Source organism: Bubalus bubalis, chromosome 6, assembly GCF_019923935.1.
Source record: "Bubalus bubalis isolate 160015118507 breed Murrah chromosome 6, NDDB_SH_1, whole genome shotgun sequence".
NCBI classification, from domain to species: domain Eukaryota; kingdom Metazoa; phylum Chordata; class Mammalia; order Artiodactyla; family Bovidae; genus Bubalus; species Bubalus bubalis.
The window spans coordinates 45,379,295-45,385,384 of NC_059162.1; the positions used below are offsets into that span (position 1 = coordinate 45,379,295).

General features: G+C 38.3%; 1 pseudogene; it reads right to left on the reverse strand.

Annotated features, from left to right (window-relative positions):
• Positions 1-4,578: 4,578 nt before the first annotated feature.
• LOC102403852 lies at positions 4,579-5,515 on the reverse strand (annotated as a pseudogene).
• Positions 5,516-6,090: the final 575 nt, after the last annotated feature.

A 6,090-nucleotide genomic window follows, 5' to 3' on the forward strand; every position in this document is an offset into this window, starting at 1 on the left:
CTGCAACATGGTCTATTTTCTTGGATCAAAATGAATTGTTGTGCATTATAAATCATACTCCATGATGTTTTTGTAATGATTCATGAAACTACAGGGCTGACATTTTAGTGCAAATATTGCCACAGAATGCTAATAAAGCAGGAAAACTAATTGCAAAATACTTCTAGATGATGATAAAGCATTCAGATAATTTAAATTCCTTTCTATCACTATATATAATGCTTCTTAGAAATTTATAAATACAAGCCAAAATATTTTGGTGGCTAAATTAATAAGAATTATTACTAATCAAAGCTAGGCCATTATAAAAGATCATCACATGATAAACTTGCTTTTACATCTCTTTGAAAAACAAAACCACTTATAAAATGTCCAGTCTTTAATATGATTCAGTATCTTAGTCTAATGTAGGAACAATAATAATATACAAAGTTATCATTTATATCCTCTTAAAATTGTGCTTTATTTTTCTTAAAAAAACTTTATATCAAATATGAAATTATGTTCTGATTTATTAATTTTTATCCTAATTAATCTTGGTTTCTTAGTATTTAAAAAGGAATCCTATATATCTCACAGATATGTCATATTCATTAGTTAAATTTATTTAGATATATTTAAAAATGTAAAATAATATTTTAATAATCCTCACTTGTTAGTCATATTCATTTATTTGAAAAAACTAGGCTATTGTGTTGAGAAAGACACTACTTATTTTCAATCAAGAGATAAAAATCAAATTTGACTTAAAAGATTCTGAAATGATTTCCCAAAATGATATTTGGAGAATGGTGATTACTGTTTTCATCTTCCTCTCTTTAACTTTACATGTTGTTTATCAGCAGAAAGAACACTTATGGTAAAAATATGTTTACAAAAATTTGTTTTAAAAGAATTAGCTTCATGCAATTTCTCTCCAGTTTTTAGTAGGATGGATATTTATATGGGTTTGGTGTTTTACATTTATTATACTACAAAATTACACTAATTAGAGGGATGGAATGGGGAGGGAGGAGAGAGGAGGGTTCGGGATGGGGAACACATGTATACCTGTGGCAGATTCATTTTGATATTTGGCAAAACTAATACAATTATGTAAAGTTTAAAAATAAAAAAAAAATAAATAAAAGTATCTTTTAAAGCTCAAAAAAAAAAAGAAAGAAATGGCTACAGAAATTAATTATTTTGAAAAATACATTAAATTCTGTTTTAATTTCCTTTAGTAGTATATTTTTAATAACTTTATGAATAATTAAATGTTATACATACATATCTATATATTTGATTTACATTAATTTTTGAAGATTACTGTGTTTCCAATTTGTCTTTACTGTATTATTTTATTTTCCTCTAAGATATCTAATTTTAACCAGAAAAGTGATTTGTCATTCTGAATTTCTTGGTATAGCAAATTTAAAATTTAAACTACAAATAGAGGTAGATGGAAATACATCTACTTCATGTTTAATGTGGTCTTAATTTCTGTGAATTTCATGCTCTCTTATCCCTTTCATCTCTTTCTGCAAGTGACCACTTTGTCACATGCTTAAACTGAAGGAGAATGAAAAACTGTAATAAAAGGCCCACCATCAGCATAAAGTGAGGCATTTTGAGCTCTGTGGTGCAAAGTGAAAGTATAATATTCATTGCAAAGAAGACTTAGAGTTCTATTATCCTGTCATTTATACTTAAAGGCACTTCGATTTCTAGAGTACGTTAAACAAAGGAAGTTTGGAATGGATGTCTCTTTTAAAATTTTGTAGAATTGGAATCCTGAGGCTTGAAAACCACTGAATACTTTCAGCCATGCTCCAAACAACATGGACAAGATGTTCCAGACAAGATGTAAGAAGCTATAAGTGTCAAAATATGTGAGGATAAAACAGGGAGCTGATTTTGTGATTTCGCTTATATCACAGCCACTGAGGGAATGGGTTAGTACGCTGCAACTTACTCCCCAGTTCTGGAGAACTGTGCAGTTCTGCTTCTGGCCTTGAAACTGGGATTTCCTGCTGAAGTGAAAACTAGGTTTATGTTGTCCTGAAGGGTCAGGAACAAACTAGGTTGTAATTATGGAAACAGTATCTCTGGGCTCAGTCCTAAATCCTCTAATAATCTTGGGCATTGATTTGATTGATAACAGGAACCTCACAGGGTGGAACATCTCCCCTCAAGCCTCAGTCCTGATGGACTCTGGGTACATGTACAGGATGAAAGACTCTGTCTTTGAATTAACATTAGAATTGTTTTCAGTGTTTAGAGCTGCAAGAGACTTAAATGGTCATTTTGTACAATCACTCATTTTAAAGATGAGAAAAATGAGCATTAGAGAAATCACAACTTCCCGTTTTAATACTGTTTTCTCCAAGAAAATTCCTGCCGATAGTAACAACTCCAAAGTCATAGATCAAGTCTAATCAGAACGTATGTGGGTTAACCTGGGTTCTGATCCCTGCTGGCTCAGATGGTAAAGAATCTGCCTGCAATGCTGGAGACCTATGTCTGATCTCTGGGTTGGGAATATCCCCTGGAGAAGGGAAATGGCTACCCACTCCAGTATTTTTGCCTGGAGAATTCGGTGGACAGGGAAGCCTGGCATGCTACAGTCTTTGGGGTCAAACCTGCATATATATATATATATATATATATATATATATATATATATAGTATCAGGAATTTAATCAGAAACCTGAAATGGAACCAATTGACTCACAGTGAAATAAATACAAAGTAAAGCAATGATTTCGGCTTAAGCTGTCTTGTTCAGTGGTCTGAAAGAATGTCACAAACAAGCTAAGACACTGCAAACAGTGGTTTTCTGGCTGTGACCACTGGCTGTTACTTCTAACATAGCAGAATTGTCTTGGGGGAATGGAAGAAGTGAGCACCACTTCTTACCACGTTCTCCCTCATACTGCCAGTCTCCCTCTGCCCCTGTGCTGGATGTAGCAGAGACCATACGCCAATCAGACCAGGGTGGATAGGCCAACAGGGAGGGACCAATCACTATGTTCAATTACAGCCAGACTCACCCCCCACAGCAGTTCCTGTGGCTCTAGCCTGGACTCCTGTATGGGATTCTGGCAGTGGCAGCTGGAGAGGGTAATAGGACCTTCTGCTGAATGAAGTTGGGTGAATGAATGGGTGAGCTGCAGGGGTCACTTGCAAAGGAACCAAGAGTGATAAGGAAACAACTCAATTGAGGCATATGCTTTTAATCAGATCAGATCAGTTGCTCAGTCGTGTCCGACTCTTTGCAACCCCATGAATTGCAGCACACCAGGCTTTCCTGTCTAGCACCAACTCGAGTCAGTGATGCCATCCAGCCATCTCATCCTCTGTCGTCCCCTTCTCCTCCTGCCCCCAATCCCTCCCAGCATCAGAGTCTTTTCCAATGCGTCAACTCTTCGCATGAGGTGGCCAAAGCACTGGAGTTTCAGCTTTAGCATCATTCCTTCCAAAGAAATCCCAGGGCTGATCTCACTCAGAATGGACTGGTTGGATCTCCTTGCAGTCCAAGGGACTCTCAAGAGTCTTCTCCAACACCACAGTTCAAAAGCATCAATTCTTCCGTGCTCAGTCTTCTTCAGGGTCCAACTCTCACATCCATACATGACCACAGGAAAAACCATAGCCTTGACTAGACGAACCTTTGTTGGCAAAGTAATGTCTCTGCTTTTGAATATGCCATCTAGGTTGGTCATAACTTTCCTTCCAAGGAGTAAGCGTCTTTTAATTTCATGGCTGCAGTCACCATCTGTAGTGATTTTGGAGCCCAGAAAAATAAAGTCTGACACTGTTCCACTGTTTCCCCATCTATTTCCCATGAAGTGATGGGACCAGATGCCATGATCTTCATTTTCTGAATGTTGAGCTTTAAGCCAACTTTTCCACTCTCCACTTTCACTTTCATCAAGAGGCTTTTGAGTTCCTCTTCACTTTCTGCCATAAGGGTGGTGTCATCTGCATATCTGAGGTTATTGATATTTCTCCCGGCAATCTTGATTCCAGTTTGTGTTTCTTCCAGTCCAGCGTTTCTCATGATGTACTCTGCATAGAAGTTAAATAAACAGGGTGGCAATATACAGCCTTGACCAACTCCTTTTCCTATTTGGAACCAGTCTCTTGTTTCATGTCCAGTTCTAACTGTTGCTTCCTGACCTGCATACAAATTTCTCAAGAGGCAGATCAGGTGGTCTGGTATTCCCATGTCTTTCAGAATTTTCCACAGTTTATTGTGATCCACACAGTCAAAGGCTTTGGCATAGTCAATAAAGCAGACATAGATGTTTTTCTGGAACTCTCTTGCTTTTTCGATGACCCAGCGGATGTTGGCAATTTGATCTTTGGTTCCTCTGCCTTTTCTAAAACCAGCTTGAACATCAGGAAGTTCACGGTTCACATATTGCTGAAGCCTGGCTTGGAGAATTTTGAGCATTACTTTACTAGCGTGTGAGATGAGTGCAATTGTGCAGTAGTTTGAGCATTCTTTGGCATTGCCTTTGTTTGGGATTGGAATGAAAACTGACCTTTTCCAGTCCTGTGGCCACTGCTGAGTTTTCCAAATTTGCTGGCATATTGAGTGCAGCACTTTCACAGCATCATCTTTCAGGATTTGGAATAGCTCAACTGGAATGCTTTTAATACCTGACTCCAAAACTTGCCTGTGGCATGAGGGATGCCATCTCCCACAGAAGAGAAGAGGGTGGGAGGCCTTATTCTTAGTAGTGAGTCTTTCTAGGAGCCAGGGCTTCAAAGCACAGGCTCCTGGTTCCTTCTCTCAAACACTCTTTCTACTCTCTACCGTCACTCCTTGTGCTTCTTCTTGTGCTTCTTCTTCTTCTGTTTCTTTGCTGCCTTGCTGTCCTTTGACATGTGCCTTGCCCTCTTGCCTGTATCATTCTCAGAGTCTGAGCTGTCAAGGTTAGATGACTTCCTGTCTCTATGTTTCTTTTACTTCTTTCTTTTTCTAGAAGAATTTCTTGTCGGGTCAGGCTTTTCAAACTCTGCTGATTTCGCCTCTTCCTTCTCCTCTTCCTCATTGGGTATCAGAGAGTACTTGGTCCCACCTGGTTGCATGAAACAATCATTTGCAAAGTGGCCTTTACAGCCACACTTCTTGCAGGTAGTGTTCAGGACAGACTCGAGGGTGATCTGTCCAGTGTAATCCTGGAAGGACAGCCTCCGCCTCTCTTCTTGCTCAGTGATAACCTTGTTGGGATCAAGGTCCTTCCCATTCCCTTGGTTGACAACTTTCAGGGAGAGGGATACTTTAATCCTATCATTTTCCATCTTTCGGCCAATAAGCTTCACCCACACTTTTTCTCCAACATCTACTATCTCAGAGGGCTTATCCATGTGACAGGGTAAGTCTAGTTCAATGGACTAGACATTGCTTCCGACAGCCTGGGATTTTGATTAAGGCTCCATAGTCTGTGACCATAGCAGCATCTCCTTGGAAAACAGTGTGGAGAGCAGGCAAGTTCTCCACGGTCTTGGGTCTTCCTGAATTCATCCTTAATGTTCTATGGTTCCTCCATTTCTCCCCTGCTAAAGCTAATTGAAGTGTTTGAGTGTCAGTCTCTAGTTTCACCTCGCAGCATTGCACAAAACACCAAAACCCATCAGTCAAACCTGCCAATATTTCTATGATCATCTCTATTATTGTTGTAAAAAATTCCTTCCTCACATAGTTTATCCTAATTATTCCATTCTTTACTCAATCACTGAGTACTTTTCTGAAACTTATTTAGTTTATAAGCTATTTCTATGCCTTTATTTGAAGTGAAAATACTGTTTCAAACATATCATGACAAATGAACATGGGATTCTTTTCTCTTTATGAAACATAGAGATTAGAAAGACAATCGATGTTTGGTTATTACTCTCAATATTTACATTAACATTAAAAATAACTGATTTTTCACATTCAGCACATCTCATTGGTATTCCCATGATGGAACATCCCCTCCTTTTCTGTGTAAATCTGATTAAGGGGCTGTTCCTGCTGTCAAAACTTCCATTCCATTTCAACAACAATCCTATTTACACAAGGACCTCAAGGTTGAACATTGAAAGTACCTAACCATT